The sequence below is a fragment of the Tursiops truncatus genome, chromosome 9 (genome assembly GCF_011762595.2).
Source record: "Tursiops truncatus isolate mTurTru1 chromosome 9, mTurTru1.mat.Y, whole genome shotgun sequence".
NCBI lineage: Eukaryota > Metazoa > Chordata > Mammalia > Artiodactyla > Delphinidae > Tursiops > Tursiops truncatus.
The window spans coordinates 34,467,354-34,483,890 of NC_047042.1; the positions used below are offsets into that span (position 1 = coordinate 34,467,354).

At 37.3% G+C, this 16,537-nt stretch overlaps 1 protein-coding gene across 12 annotated transcripts in view; it reads right to left on the minus strand.

Moving 5' to 3' along the window:
• Positions 1-16,537, minus strand: part of HDAC9 (histone deacetylase 9) — a 576,603-nt gene that overhangs the window by 145,129 nt on the left and 414,937 nt on the right. The window lies entirely within an intron of this gene.

Genomic DNA, 16,537 nt, shown 5'->3' on the forward strand with positions numbered 1-16,537 from the left:
TAAATTCAAAATTTCAAAGACTATTTAATGAAATGGGAATAGTTCACACTACCGTGAATTTAAAAATTAGTAAGTTCTCTTTTGTGTGTCTGAGAGAAACAACTAGAACAAATATTAAAATAGCTATCGTTGAACGATGACATAATTAAGTTCTTCTAACTTTTGTATATTTGCAAATTTCCCATATTTTTTTACAATGACCACATATTAGTTTTATACTTAAATCTTTTTGCATGTAAACAAGAAGTTGTTCACGTTATAAAATAAAAAAAATACTTATTTGAAACTTACCTACATAGAGATAAAAATGAATTAAATATCTTTCATAACTGTACTACTGTCATAAAAGTATAAAAGTTCAATCCTTCAAAATCATAAATGTACACGTAAGTGACTTCCACGATAGCCTTGCCAACATTTGGAAAGCTACTTATACCTGAATTGGCCCATCTGTGAAAGTGAAAATTTAATTTTGTTTACCATGTACCACTTCATTATTTTACTCTTCAGCAAAATTAAGAATCTCTAATACATTATCAGGAGAGATATTCAATACTGTTCCTTCCTAATAATACCAATAATTTTTTACAAAAGTGTCACATGTTATGAAGTCACTACTTTTCATATGTGTGAAATAGCCATGTTATGTATGTGGTTGGACTATTAGATGTTGGAATAAATTGTCTCAAAGAATCAAGAGTGTTTTACCAAGGTACTCCATCTATTTAGCTTGATTAATCCTATGTACAATCTTAGAGAACAAACACTACACTCTTAGGAAAATATGGAGGTAGATGATTAAGCAATGCTGTCCCTTCAGTCATATGCATTACAGTAACCATGCATTATAGTTTTCCACCTCCTTTCCCTCTCTTTGGAAGATTTCCTCCCCTACTATTCTTTCTCCCCAGTCAATCTATACTTGTAAGATTAATTGAAGGGTAAACATCCTTCAAGGCACAGCTCACTTACTACCTTCTCCATAAAGGCTTCCCTCTACATATGGATATAAAATATATATGTATATATTTTTGAAAGACAAAGATAGAACAGGAGACAAGGTCTGCAAACATAATTTTAGAATATGGGAAATTTACAGATGATGTACAGAGGGGAAAGCTGAAGCATAAGTGTAAATCTGCAGAGAGGGAGCCACAAAAAGGAAGCTAACTTTTCTCTGTCTTCCTGGAAGAACAAACTGGCCAAAGAGAAAATACCTAGAGAGACTGACATTTCTGAGTCACTCAGACCAACAGTCAGGTTTTTTCCTCTATTTTCCTATAGTGAATTCACCAGTCAAAAAGGCCCCCTCAGTTAGACAGAGCTCTCACTTATCTTTTCAATGCCCCTTTCTCAAATATGATGGACTGTGTGAAGAAAGTTTCTAGCATGAAAGACAAGTAACATGCAAACAAATGAATAAATGAAAGGGAACTCTGCAAACAAGAGAAAATGCAGGGAAGAGACTGTAATTACAGAAATTTTGATTATCCTCAAAGACATAATACATCTATGAAATGAAAAGAGGGTGCTATTAAGAAAAAGAAGAAACAGCAAACAAAATGTGTAATAGACTTTTTAGAAGATAAAGTTGACAAATTCTCTCAGAAAGTACAACACAAAACGGAGATGTGAAAAATAGGCAAGAAACCTGAAGGACTCATTTAGGAAATTGTTATGAAGGAAAGTCTAAGGAAAATATTTTAAAAATTATAATCTCATATACATCCAAGCTGCAAAACTGAGTAGATAATAGTGTTTCAGATATTTAAAATATCAAACAAAAAGATATTATCTCCCACAAACATTATCAAAGGAAGGTATTGGATGCCTCCATCAAAATGAAGGCATAAACTAAAAAAGAGAATGAGACACAAACCATTCCCTCCAACAAAACATTTTTATAAATGTCCATTTTTGCCATAATTTAAAAAAAAAGATCTAACCTTAGAACAAAATAGAAATTTGGTCTGCAATTGGAAATTTGATATGGACTGGAGTTGGTTTTAATTCCAATGCAACTATTTTGTTAATAAAGACCTTACCCACTTACAGAGGAAATATGTTTATTTGGAGATACGCTATGTATCTCCAAATATACAGAATCCACTAGTTTCTGTCTGAAGCAAATACCACATTTGTTATGTATGTTATTCCTGAATATACAAACATGGATTTTACAATTTCACACAGGCTTTCAAAATGCTCTATTTCACAAGACTAATCCTATACACTTGAATTCACTCCAAAAAATAAGGAAAAATGGAAAATTTGAAAAACAATACATCACTTGATAAACTCCTTCCATTTAAAAATATACATGCTTAGAATTGTGTCCGAGTAGTAGCTGTTTGTTGAATGAGTCAATGATGCACTATTATAAGAGTTGTGTAATGCTATGCTACAGTAGATTCTGGGTATTGAAGAACTCTATGATAACAGGTGCTTATTGGTGGTGATATTGATAAGGTTCATTCAGGCATTTTAACAAGTATGGATTCAGTGTCTACCATGTTGCAAATACTGTTTGGCTTAAAGATGTGCTAAATTTTGAACTGAAACTTATTTATTTTCCCATTGTTAGTATTAAACTCTTTAATACTCAGTTCTCTGATAAACTGATGAGACTAAGACTCCACAGATCTCCTTATTGTGGCAAGTATTTTAGCAATGTACGTGGAAGTGTTTGTACTCTTCTTTTTATGTTAGTCTAGATTGATATTTATTCAAAAGATCTATCATGTTTGAAAGACTGAAAATATATTGGGAGTACTGAGTGGGGAAAATAATATAATTTTTCTTAAATAGAACAAATCCTCAAAGGCATTTATTTAATATTTTATCTGAATTATTGGATTTTATGGTAAAACACAGCAAACAAAGCATATGTGTTAGTCCCTCATTATTTCCCAATATCCCACTGGAAGAAAATTATAAAAATATACATATGGGGGCTTCCCTGGTGGCACAGTGGTTGAGAGTCCACCTGCCGATGCAGGGGACACGGGTTCGTGCCCCAGTCCGGGAAGATCCCACATGCCGCGGAGTGGCTGGGCCTGTGAGCCACGGCTGCTGAGCCTGCGTGTCCGGAGCCTGTGCTCCGCAATGGGAGAGGCCACAACAGTGAGAGGCCTGTGTACCACAAAAAAAAAAAAAAAATGAACTCATGGCTTTAAATATATATCAGGCAAACAGACCCAGAAAAACCTTTAGATATGTGTGTATGTATGGGTTATTACGCATTTCCTAAAAGCAAAGACAGCACAGTAGCAAACAGTACAGATAGCAGCAATCTGCAAAAAAAGGATCCAGGGGAGGAGCTTCAAGATGGCGGAGGACTGAGACATGGAGATCTCCTTCCTCAAAACAAATACATCAGAAATACATCTACATGTGGAACAACTCCTACAGAAAACCTACTGAAACCTGGCAGAAGACCTCAGACCTCCCAAAAGTCTGAGCTGTGTAGATGACAGGCTCTTTGCACTCCAGCCAGGTGTCAGGGCTGTGCCTCTGAGGTGGGAGAGGCAAGTCCAGGACACTGGTCCACCAGAGACCTCCCAGCTCCATATAATATAAAATGGCGAAAATCTCCCAGGGATCTCCATCTGAACGCCATGACTCAGCTCCACACAATGACCAGCAAGCTACAGTGCTGGAGACCCTATGCCCAACAAGTAGCAAGACAGGAACACAACTCCATCCATTAGCAGAGAGGCTGCCTAAAATCATAATAAGGTCACAGACACCCCAAAACACACCACCAGACATGGGCCTGCCCACCACAAAGACAAGATCCAGCCTCATGAGCCAGAACAAAGAAACTAGTTCCCTCCACTAGGAAGCCTACAAAACCCACTGAATCAATCTTAGCCACTGGGAACAGACACAAAAAACTGGAAACTACGAACCTGCAGCCTGCGAAAAGGAGACCCCAAACACAGTAAGTTAAGCAAAATGAGAAGACAAAGAAACACAAAACAGATGAAGGAGCAAGGTAAAAACCCACCAGACATAACAAATGAAGAGGAAATAGGCAGTCTACCTGAAAAAGAATTCAGAATAATGATAGTAAAGATGATCCAAAATCTTGGAAATAGAATGGAGAAAATACAAGAAACATTTAACAAGGACCTAGAAGAACTAAAGAGCAAACAAACAATGATGAACAACAAAATAAATGAAATTAAAAATTCTCTAGAAGGGATCAATAGCAGAATAACTGAAGCAGAAAAAAAGAATAAGTGACCTGGAAGATAAAATAGTGGAAATAACTACTGCAGAGCAGAATAAAGAAAAAAGAATGAAAAGAATTGAGGACAGTCTCAGAGACCTCTGGGACAATAAATGCACCAACATGCAAATTATAGGGGTCCCAGAAGAAGAGAAAAAGAAAGTGTCAGAGAAAATATTTGAAGAGATTATAGTTGAAAAGTTCCCTAATATGGGAAAGGAAATAGTTAATCAAGTCCAGGAAGCACAGAGAGACCCATACAGGATAAATCCAAGGAGAAACACACCAAGACAAATATTACCCAAACTATCAAAAAGTAAGTAAAAAGAAAAAATATTAAAAGCAGCAAGGGAAAAAGGACAAAAAACATACAAGGGAATCCCCATAAGTTTAACAGCTGATCTTTCAGCAGAAACTCTGCAAGCAAGAAGGGAGTGGCAGGGCTTCCCTGGTGGCGCAGTGGTTGAGAGTCCGCCTGCCGATGCAGGGGATACAGGTTGGTGGGTTTGTGCCCCGGTCCGGGAAGATCCCACATGCCGCACAGCGGCTGGGCCCTTGAGCCATGGCCAATGAGCCTGCGTGTCCGGAGCCTGTGCTCTGCAATGGGAGAGGCCACAACAGTGAGAGGCCCGCATACTCAAAAAACAAACAAACAAAAGAAGCGAGTGGCAGGACAGATTTCAAGTGATGAAAGGGAAAAACCAACAACTAAGATTACTCTACCCAGCAAGGATCTCATTTAGATTTGATGTAGAAATTAAAACCTTTACAGACAAGCAAAAGCTGAGAGAATTCAGCACAATCAAACCAGCTTTATAACAAATTCTAAAGGAACTTCTCTAGGCAGGAAATACAAGAGGAAGAGAAGACCTACAATAACAAACCCAAAACAATTAAGAAAATGGTAATAGGAACATACATATCGATAATTACCTTAAATGTAAATGGATTAAATACTCCAACCAAAAGACACAGACTGGCTGAATGGATACAAAACAACACCTGTATATATGCTGTCTACAAGACACCCACTTCAGACCTAGGGACATATACAGACTGAAAGTGAAGGGATGGAAAAAGATATTCCATGCAAATGGAAATCAAAAGAAAGCTGGAGTAGCAATTCTAATATCAGACAAAATAGACTATAAAACAAAGACTATTACAAGAGGCAGAGAAAGACACTACATAATGATCAAGGGATCAGCCCAAGAAGAAGATATAACAATTGTAAATATTTATGCACACAACATAGGAGCACCTAAATATATAAGGCAAATACTAACAGCCATAAAAGGGGAAATCGACAGTAACACAATCATAGTAGGGGACTTTAACACCCCACTTTCACCAATGGACAGATCATCCAAAATGAAAATAAATAAGGAAACACAAGCATTAAATGATACATTAAACAAGATGGACTTAATTATTATTTATAGGACATTCCATCCAAAAACAACAGAATACACATTTTCTCAAGTGTTCATGGAACATTCTCCAGGATAGATCATATCTTGGGTCACAAATCAAGCCTTGGTAAATTTAAGAAAATTGAAATTGTATCAAGTATCTTTTCTGACCACAACACTATGAGACTAGATATCAATTACAGGAAAAAATGTGTAAAAAATACAAACACATGGAGGCTAAACAATACACTACTTAATAACCAAGAGATCACTGAAGAAACCAAAGAGGAAATAAAAAAAATACCTAAAAACAAATGACAATGAACACGATGACCCAAAACTTACGGGATGCAGCAAAAGCAGTTCTAAAAGGGAAGTGTATAGCAATACAATCCTACCTTAAGAAACAAGTAACATCTCAAATAAACAACCTAAGCTTACATCTAAAGCAATCAGAGAAAGAAGAACAAGAAAACCCCAAAGTTAGCAAAAGGAATGAAATCATAAAGATCAGATCAGAAATAAATGAAAAAGAAATGAAGGAAATGATAGCAAAGGTCAATAAAACTAAAAGTTGGTTCTTTGAGAAGATAAAAAAAATTGATAAACCATTAGCCAGACTCATCAAGAAAAAGAGGGAGAGGACTCAAAGCAATAGAATTAGAAATGAAAAAGGGGAAGTAACAAGTGACACTGCAAAAATACAAAGGATCATGAGAGATTACTACAAGCAACTATATGCCCAAAAAATGGACAACCTCGAAGAAATGGACAAATTCTTAGAAATTTGTCCTACCAAGACTGAAGGAAGAAATACAACATATAAACAGACAAATCACAAGCACTGAAATTGAAACTGTGATTAAAAATCTTCCAGCAAACAAAAGCCCAGGACCAGATGGCTTCACAGGCGAATTCTATCAAACATTTAGAGAAGAGCTAACAACTAATCTTCTCAAACTCTTCCAAAATATAGCAGAGGGAGGAAGACTCCCAAACTCATTCTACAAGGCCACCATCACCCTGATACCAAACCATACAAAGATGTCACAAACGAAGAAAACTACAGGCCAATATCACTGATGAACACAGATGCAAAAATCCTCAACAAAATGCTAGCAAACAGATTCCAACAGCACATTAAAAGGATCATAAAATATGATCAAGTGGGGTTTATCCCAGGAATGCAAGGATTCTTCAATATACGCAAATCAATCAATGTGATACGCCATATTAACAAACTGAAGGAGAAAAACCATATGATCATCTCAATCGATGCAGAGAAAGCTTTTGACAAAATTCAACAGCCATTTATGATAAAAAACCCTCCAGAAAGTAGGCATAGAAGGAACTTTCCTCAACATAATAAAGGCCATATATGACAAACCCACAGCCAACATTGCCCTCACTGGTGAAAAACTGAAACCATTTCCACTAAGATCAGGAACAGGACAAGGTTGCCCACTCTCACCAGTATTATTCAACATAGTTTTGGAAGGCTTAGCCACAGCAATCAGAGAAGAAAAAGAAATAAATGGAATCCAAATTGGAAAAGAAGAAGTAAAGCTGTCACTGTTTGCAGATGACATGATACTATACATACAGAATCCTAAAGATGCCACCAGAAAACTACTAGAGATAATCAATGAACTTGGTAAAGTAGCAGGATACAAAATTAATCCACAGAATTCTCTTGCATTCCTATATACTAATGATGAAAAATCTGAAAGTGAAATTAAGAAAACATTCCCATTTACCACTGCAACAAAACAAATAATACCTAGGAATCAACCTACCTAAGGAGACAAAAGACCTGTATGCAGAATACTATTAAGACACTGATGAAAGAAATTAAAGATGATACAAACAGATGGAGAGATATACTATGTTCTTGGATTGGAAGAATCAACATTATGAAAATGACTCTACTACCCAAAGCAATCTACAGATTCAACGCAATCCCTATCAAACTAACACGGGCATTCTTCACAGAACTAGAACAAAAATTTTCACAATTTGTATGGAAACACAAAAGACCCCAAATAGCCAAAGCAGTCTTGAGAAAGAAAAAGGGAGCTGGAGGAATCAGGCTCCTGGGCTTCAGACTATACTACAAAGCTACAGTAATCAAGACAGTGTTGTACTGGCACAGAAACAGAAATATAGATTAAACAGAAACATAGATCAATAGGAAGCCCAGAGATCAACCTACGCACATATGGTCACCTTATCTTTGATAAAGGAGGCAAGAATATATAGTCGAGAAAAGACAGCCTCTTCAATAAGTGGTGCTGGGAAAACTGGACAGCTACATGTAAAAGAATGAAATTAGAACACTCCCTAGAAAAATAAACTCAAAATGGATTAAAGACCTAAATGTAAAGCCAGACACTGTCAAACTCTTAGAGGAAAACATAGACATAACACTCTATGACATAAATCACAGATCCTTTTTGATCTACCTCCTAGAGAAATGGAAATAAAAACAAATACAAACAAATGGGACCTAATGAAACTTAAAAGCTTTTTCACAGCAAAGGAAACCATAAACAAGATGAAAAGACAATGCTCAGAATGGGAGAAAGTATTTGCAAATGAAGCAACTGACAAAGGATTAATCTCCAAAATTTACAAGCAGCTCATGCAGCTCAATACCAAAAAAACAAACAACCCAATCCAAAAATGGGCAGAAGACCTAAATAGACATTTCTCCAAAGAAGGTATATAGATTGCCAACAAACACATGAAAGAATGCTCAATATCACTAATCATTGGAGAAATGCAAATCAAAACTACAATGCGATATCATCTCACACCAGTCAGAGGGGCCATCATCAAAAAATCTACAAACAATAAATGCTGGAGAGGGTGTGGAGAAAAGGGAACCCTCATACACTGTTGGTAGGAATGTAAATTGATACACCCACCTGGAGAACAGTATGGAGATACCTTAAAAAACTAAATATATAACTACCATATGACCCAGCAATCCCACTACTGAGCATATACCCTGAGAAAACCATAATTCAAAAAGAGTCATGTACCACAATGTTCATTGCAGCTGTATTTACAATAGCCAGGAAATGGAAGCAACCTAAGTGTCCATCAACAGATGAATGGTTAAAGAAGATGTGGCACATATACAGAATGGAATATTACTCTGCCATAAAAAGAAACGAAATTGAGTTATTTCTAGTGAGGTGGATGGACCTCGAGTTTGTCATACAGAGTGAAGTAAGTCAGAGAGAGAAAAACAAATACTGTATGCTAACACATATATATGGAATCTTAAAAAAAAAAAAAAAGGTCATGAAGAACGTAGGGGCAAGATGGGAATAAAGATGCAGAACTACTAGAGAATGGACTTGAGGACACGCAGAGGGCGACGGATAAGCTGGGACAAAGTGAGAGAGTTCTAGTGTATATATGCACATATATACACTACCAAATGTAAAATGGATAGCTAGTGCGAAGCAGTCGCATAGCATACAGAGATCAGTTTAGTGCTTTGTGACCAGCTAGAAGGGTGGGATACGGAGGGTGGGAGGGAGGGAGATGCAAGAGGGAAGACATATGGGGGTATATGTATATGTATAACTGAATCACTTTGTTATAAAGCAGAAACTAACACACCATTGTAAAGCAATTATACTCCAATAAAAATGTTAAAAACAACAACAAAAAAGGATCCAGGGATCCCTGGAGAAGTGATTGATTCCAGGCCTGTGTCAGGGAAAATACAAAGTATTTCTGGAATATCTTCTGGTGACAGAAAACAATGAAAGGCTCAAAGAGATAGGGGCATGTCAGTAGGGCATATAAGGCAAGGTGAAAGAGCTCCCAATGGCCAAAGCTGTGACAATCTGAGGAGCAAAATAAACAATGATAGTACTGGATTATAAGCCATAGAGTCAAGTAAGTATCTAAGAATCCTTACAGAGATTAAAAAATAATAGAATAAATACAGAAAAGAAGAAATAGCTCTGCCTAAGGAAAACTTTCAACTAATAAGTATAGAAGAAATGAGGGAAATAGAAAATAAGCACTTGACCAAGATATTGTCGTAATAAAGTGATCAAGGTTTACATCTCTAGTGATAAGACATATTAACCTCACTACTCCCTAAGATAGTCAGATCAGTTCTGTAGTATTCTTGCTAAAAACATACAACCTCAAATCTAATAATGAGAAAATATCAAACAAACCCAAATTGAGGGATATTTACAAAATAAACTGACCAGTACACTTTAAAAGTCATGGTCAGGAAAGACTAAGGACTTGCTACAGGTTGGAGGAGACTAAGGAGACATGACATCTAAGTGCAACGTAAGGCTCTGGATTGGATACTGGAACAGAAAAAGGACATTCATGGGAAAACTTCGGTTCCATATAAAATCTGTAGCTTAGCTAACAGTATTATACAAATATTAATTTCTTAATTTTGGTAATTGTGCTGTGGTTATGTAAGTATTAACATTAGGGGAAGCTGGGTGTAGGGCATACAGGAACTCTGTGCTATTCTTATAACTCTTCTGTTAAGTCCAATAGTATTTTAAAATAAAATGCTACCAAGTATCAGAATCCAAAAAAGTGAATAGATGTATAACAAAAAGTGAGGATGTGAGAGTTGTCAACAAACAGATATTTTAAGTAAACTTCCAGAAAAGGGAAATTCCAGAAAAGGTGCATATTAAAAGAATGAAACAAAAAGAAGGCTACCACAGAAGAGATGGGAGACACTCTACCCAAAGGAACCCCACTGAAGAAACAGGTATGGTGAAGGAAAAAGAGGCAGGACTGAAAACAAGAAATTTTAAAATGTTAGCTGGTTAAGGAGGCCAGGACTATAGCTCAACACCTTAATTACCTTTCCTCTATGCCAGCAACCCAGGGAAAACATTCAGATGATTCTTTCTTAAGAAAAGGATGTGTCTGGAGAAAGCCAAGCCCTCTAACGTGGATACTGTCCCCCATGTACAGTCATTTAGGAAGATACAGAGACCATGAGCCATCTTCTGGAATGCTAACCCTAAGTGGGATTTGACGGTCCATACACTCTAACCCACAGTGGCTGACACAGAGCTCCCAGTTGACCCATTTACACAACCACAGGGAAAACTGATACCAGTTACTACTTTCATGAATATCAATGGCAAATTAGGAATATCCCAGCATATACAAGGAGACATAATATTATGAAGAAAAACAAGTTTAAAATAAACATAAACAACTCTGGACAAAACAGAGATAGTTCAGGAACAGAAATAATAATCTCAAAGAGATTCAAGAAAACATTTTATCTAAAACGCAGATATGCTGTTATGAAAAAGAACAATTAAAGAACAAGGGAAGCACTTAAAGATAAAACTGCAATTGCATAAATTAGTAAGGTATCTGAAAAAGTAAAAATTGAAGTAGTCCCTTATAAAAGGAAGCAGATAAAATATATAATGACAAGTGGGAAAACAGACATAAATGATCAATATAGAAGTCTTGTATTCGAATAATAGGGTCCGTGAGAATGCTGAGAAAGAGAGAGAAGAAAATTTTCAACTAGTAGCAGGAGATAATTTTAGGAACTGAAGAATGACTCAAGTCTCCAGATTTGATAAGTCTAACCACTGCCAAACTCTACGTATAACAACATATACACACTTAGACATATTCTCATGAAACTTCAAATCCCCAGAGATCCTTAAAAAAAAGTTATCCTCAAAAAGAGATGAAGAATGAGATTGGCATTAAACTCCTAATCAGAAACACTGAATGTCCTTACATTCTGAGGGAAAATTATTTTTTATTTTTTGCGGTACGCGGGCCTCTCACTGTTGTGGCCTCTCCCGTTGCGAATCACAAGCTCCGGATGCGCAGGCTCAGCGGCCATGGCTCACGGGCCCAGCCGCTCCACAGCATGTGGGATCTTCCCAGACTGGGGCACGAATCCGTGTCCCCTGCATCAGCAGGCAGACTCTCAACCACCACACCACCAGGGAAGCCTGGGAAAATTAGTTTTAATCTTTAATTCTACTTCTAGCCATTACATACTAGGATTAAAGTATGTTAAACATACTTTAAGACATGTAAGGACTCAGAAGTTTAATTTCAACGTACTCTTTCTGAATAATTCACTTGGGAATGTATTTCTACAAAGCAAGGAAGTAAAACAAAGAAATAGACAGGCATAGGACCAAAGTAGTATATATATCATAGGAAAATGATAAAGAGGGCCCACTGAGGATTTGTACATGTATTTCTTTGCTAGAAAACAAATGAATGGACAATCACAACTAGCTGCTGGACAATCATCGACAGGAAGACACTGGAACTCAACAAAAAAGATAGCCCCATAAAAGACAAAGAAGCCACAATGAGATGGTAGGAGAGGCGCAATCACAGTAAAATCAAATCCCATAACTGGTGGGTGGGTGACTCACAGACTGGCGAACACTTATACCACAGAAGTTCACCCACTGGAGTGAAGGTTCTGAGCCCCATGTCAGGCTTCCCAACCGGGGGTCCGGCAACGGGAGGAAGAATTCCTAGAGAATCAGACGTTGAAGCCTAGTGGGAATTGATTGCGGGACTTCTACAGGACTGGGGGGAACAGAGACTCCACTCTTGGAGGGCACACACTAAGTAGTGTGCACGGGACCCAGGGGAAGGAGCAATGACCCCAGGGGAGACTGAACAGGACCTACCTGCTAGTGTTGGAGGGTCTCCTGCAGAGGCGGGGAATGGCTCTGTCTCACCGTGGGGACAAGGACACAGGCAGCAGAAGTTCTGGGAAGTACTCCTTAGTGTGAGCCCTCCCAGAGTCCATCATTAGCCCCACCAAAGAGCCCAGGAAGGCTCCAGTGTTGGGTTGCCTCAGGCCAAACAACCAACAGGGAGGGAACCCAGCCCCACCCATCATCAGTCAAGTGGATTAAAGTTTTACTGAGCTCTGCCCACCAGAGCAACAGCCAGCTCTACCCACCACCAGTCCCTCCCATCAAGCCTCTTAGATAGCCTCATCCACCAGGGGGCAGACAGCAGAAGCAAGAAGAACTACAATCCTGCAGCCTGTGGAACAAAGACCACATTCAAAGAATGATAGATAAGATGAAAAAGCAGAGGGCTATGTACCAGGTGAAGGAACAAGATAAAACCCCAGAAAAACAACTAAATGAAGCGGAGATAGGCAATCTTCCAGAAAAAGAATTCAGAATAACGGTAGTGAAGAGGATCCAGGACCTCGGAAAAAGAATGGAGGCAAAGATCGAGAAGATGCAAGAAATGTTTAACAAAGGCTTAGAAGAATTAAAGAACAAACAAACAGAGATGAACAATACAATAACTGAAATGAAAACTACACTAGAAGGAATCAACAGCAGAATAAATGAGGCAGAAGAATGGATAAGTGACCTGGAAGACAGAATGGTGGAATTCATTGCTGCGGAACAGAATATAGAAAAAAGAATGAAAAGAAATGAAGACAGCCTAAGAGACCTCTGGGACAAGATTAAATTCAACAATATTTGCATTATAGGGGTCCCAGAAGGAGAAGAGAGAGAGAAAGGACCAAAGAAAATATTTGAAGAGATTATAGTCAAAAACTTCCCTAACATGGAAAAGGAAATAGCCAACCAAGTCCAGGAAGCGCAGCAAGTCCCATACAGAATAAATCCAAGGAGAAACACACCAAGACACAGAATAATCAAACTGGCAAAAATTAAAGACAAAGAAAAATTATTGAAAGCAGCAAGGGAAAAATGACAAATAACATACAAGGGAATTCCCATAAGGTTAACAGCTGATTTCTCAGCAGAAACACTATAAGTCAGAAGGGAGTGGCATGATAGACTTAAAGTGAAGAAAGGGAAGAACATACAACCAAGATTACTCTTCCTGGCAAGGATCTCATTCAGCTTGGATGGAGAAATCAAAAGCTTTACAGACAAGCAAAAGCTAAGAGAATTCAGCACCACGAAACCAGCTCTACAATGAATGCTAAAGGAACTTCTCTAAGTGGGAAACACAAGAGAAGAAAAGGACCTACAAAAACAAACCCAAAAGAATTAAGAAAATGGTCATAGGAACATACATATCGATAATCACCTTAAACATGAATGGATTACGTGCTCCAACCAAAAGACACAGGCTTGCTGAATGGATACAAAAACAAGACCCATATATATGCTGTCTATAAGAGACCCACCTCAGACCTAGGGACACATTCAGACTGAAAGTGAGGGGATGGAAAAAGATATTCCATGCAAATGGAAATCAAAAGAAAGCTGGAGTAGCCATATTCATATCAGAGAAAATAGACTTTAAAATAAAGAATGTTACAAGAGACAAGGAAGGACACTACATAATGATCAAGGGATCAATCCAAGAAGAAGATATGACAATTTTAAATATATACGCACCCCACATAGGAGCACCTCAATACATAAGGCAACTGCTAACAGCTCTAAAAGAGGAAATTGACAGTAACACAAGAATAGTGTGGGACTTTAACACCTCATTTACACCAATGGACAGATCATCCAAAATGAAAATAAATAAGGAAACACAAGCTTTAAATGACACAATAGACCAGATAGATTTAATTAATATTTATAGGACATTCCATCTGAAAACAGCAGATTGCACTTTCTTCTTAAGTGCGCATGGAACATTCTCCAGGATAGACCACATCTTGGGTCACAAATCAAGCCTCACTAAATTTAAGAAAACTGAAATCATATCAAGTATCTTTTCTGACCACAACGCTATGAGTTTAGAAATCGATTACAGGGAAAAAAACATAAAAAACAGAAACACATGGAGGCTAAACAATGTGTTACTAAATAACCAAGAGGTCACTGAAGAAATCAAAGAGAAAATCAAAAAATACCTAGAGACAAATGACAATGAAAACACAATGATCCAAAACCTATGGGATGCAGCAAAAGCTGTTCTAAGAGGGAGTTCAAGCCTACCTCAAGAAACAAGAAAAATCTCAAGTAAACAATCTCACCTTAAACCTAAAGGAACTAGAGAAAGAAGAACAAACAAACCCAAAGTTAGCAGAAGGAAAGAAATCATAAAGATCAGAGCAGAAATAAATGAAATAGAAACAAAGAAAATGATAGCAAAGATCAATAAAACTAAAAGCTGGTTCTTTGAGAAGATAAACAAAATTGATAAACCATTAGCCAGACTCATCAAGAAAAAGAGGGAGAGGATTCAAATCAAAATTAGAAATGAAATTAGATGATGAAAAACAAGAAGTTACAAGAGACACCGCAGAAATACAAAGCATCCTAAGAGACTACTACAAGCAACTCTATGCCAAAAAAAAAGGACAACCTGGAAGAAATGGACAAATTCTTAGAAAGGTATAAACTTCCACAACTGAACCAGGAAGAAACAGAAAATATGAACAGACCATTCAAAAGTAATGATATTGAAACTGTGATTAAAAATCTTCCAACAAACAAAAGTCCAGGACCAGATGACTTCACAGGTGAATTCTATGAAACATTTGGAGAAGAGCTAACACCCATACTTCTCAAACTCTTCCAAAAAATTGCAGAGGAAGGAACACTCCCAAACTCATTCTATGAGGCCACCATCATCCTGATACCAAAACCAGACAAAGATACTACAAAAAAAGAAAATTACAGACCAATATCACTGATAAATATAGATGCAAAAATCCTCAACAAACTAGCAAACAGAATCCAACAACATATTAAAAGGATCATACACCACGACCAAGTGGGATTTATCCCAGGGATGCAAGGATTCTTCAATATACACAAATCAATCAATGTGATACACCATAGTAACAAACTGAAGAATAAAAAACATATGATAATCTCAATAGATGCAGAAAAAGCTTTTGACAAAATTCAACACCCATTTATATAAAAACTCTCCAGAAAGTGGGCAGAGAGGGACCCTACCTCAACATAATAAAGGCCGCATACGACAAACCCAGAGCAAACATCATTCTCAATGGTGAAAAAGTGAAAGCATTTCCTCTAAGATCAGGAATGAGACAAGGATGTCCACTCTCACCACTGTTATTCAACATAGTTTTGGAAGTCCTAGTCACGGCAATCACAGAAGAAAAAGAAATAAAAGGAATACAAATTGGAAAAGAACAAGTAAAGCTGTCACTGTTTGCAGATGACATGATACTATACATAGAGAATCCTAAAAATGCCACCAGGAAACTACTAGAGCTAATCAATGAATTTGGTAATGCTGCAGGATACAAAATTAATGCACAGAAATCTCTTGCATTCCTAATACACTAATGATGAAAAATCTGAAAGAGAAATTATGGAAACACTTCCATTTACCACTGCAACAAAAAGAATAAAATACCTAGGAATAAACCTACCTAGGGAGACAAAAGACCTGTATGCAGAAAACTATAAGACACTGATGAAAGAAATTAAAGATGATACCAACAGATGGAGAGATATACCACGTTCTTGGATTGGAAGAATCAAAATTGTGAAAATGACTCTACTACCCAAAACAATCTACAGATTCAATGCAATCCCTATCAAATTACCAATGGCATTTTTTATAGAACTAGAACAAATCATCTTAAAATTTGTATGGAGACACAAAAGACCCCAAATAGCCAAAGTAGTCTTGAGGGAAAAAAAACAGAGCTGGGGAATCATACTCCCTGACTTCAGACTATACTACAAAGCTACAGTAATCAAGACAATATGGTACTGGCACAAAAACAGAAACATAGATCAATGGAACAAGATAGAAAGCCCAGAGATAAACCCAGGCACGTATGGTCAACTAATCTATGACAAAGGAGGCAAGGATATACAATGGAGAAAAGACAGTCTCTTCAATAAGTGGTGCTGGGAAAACTGGACAGCTACATGTA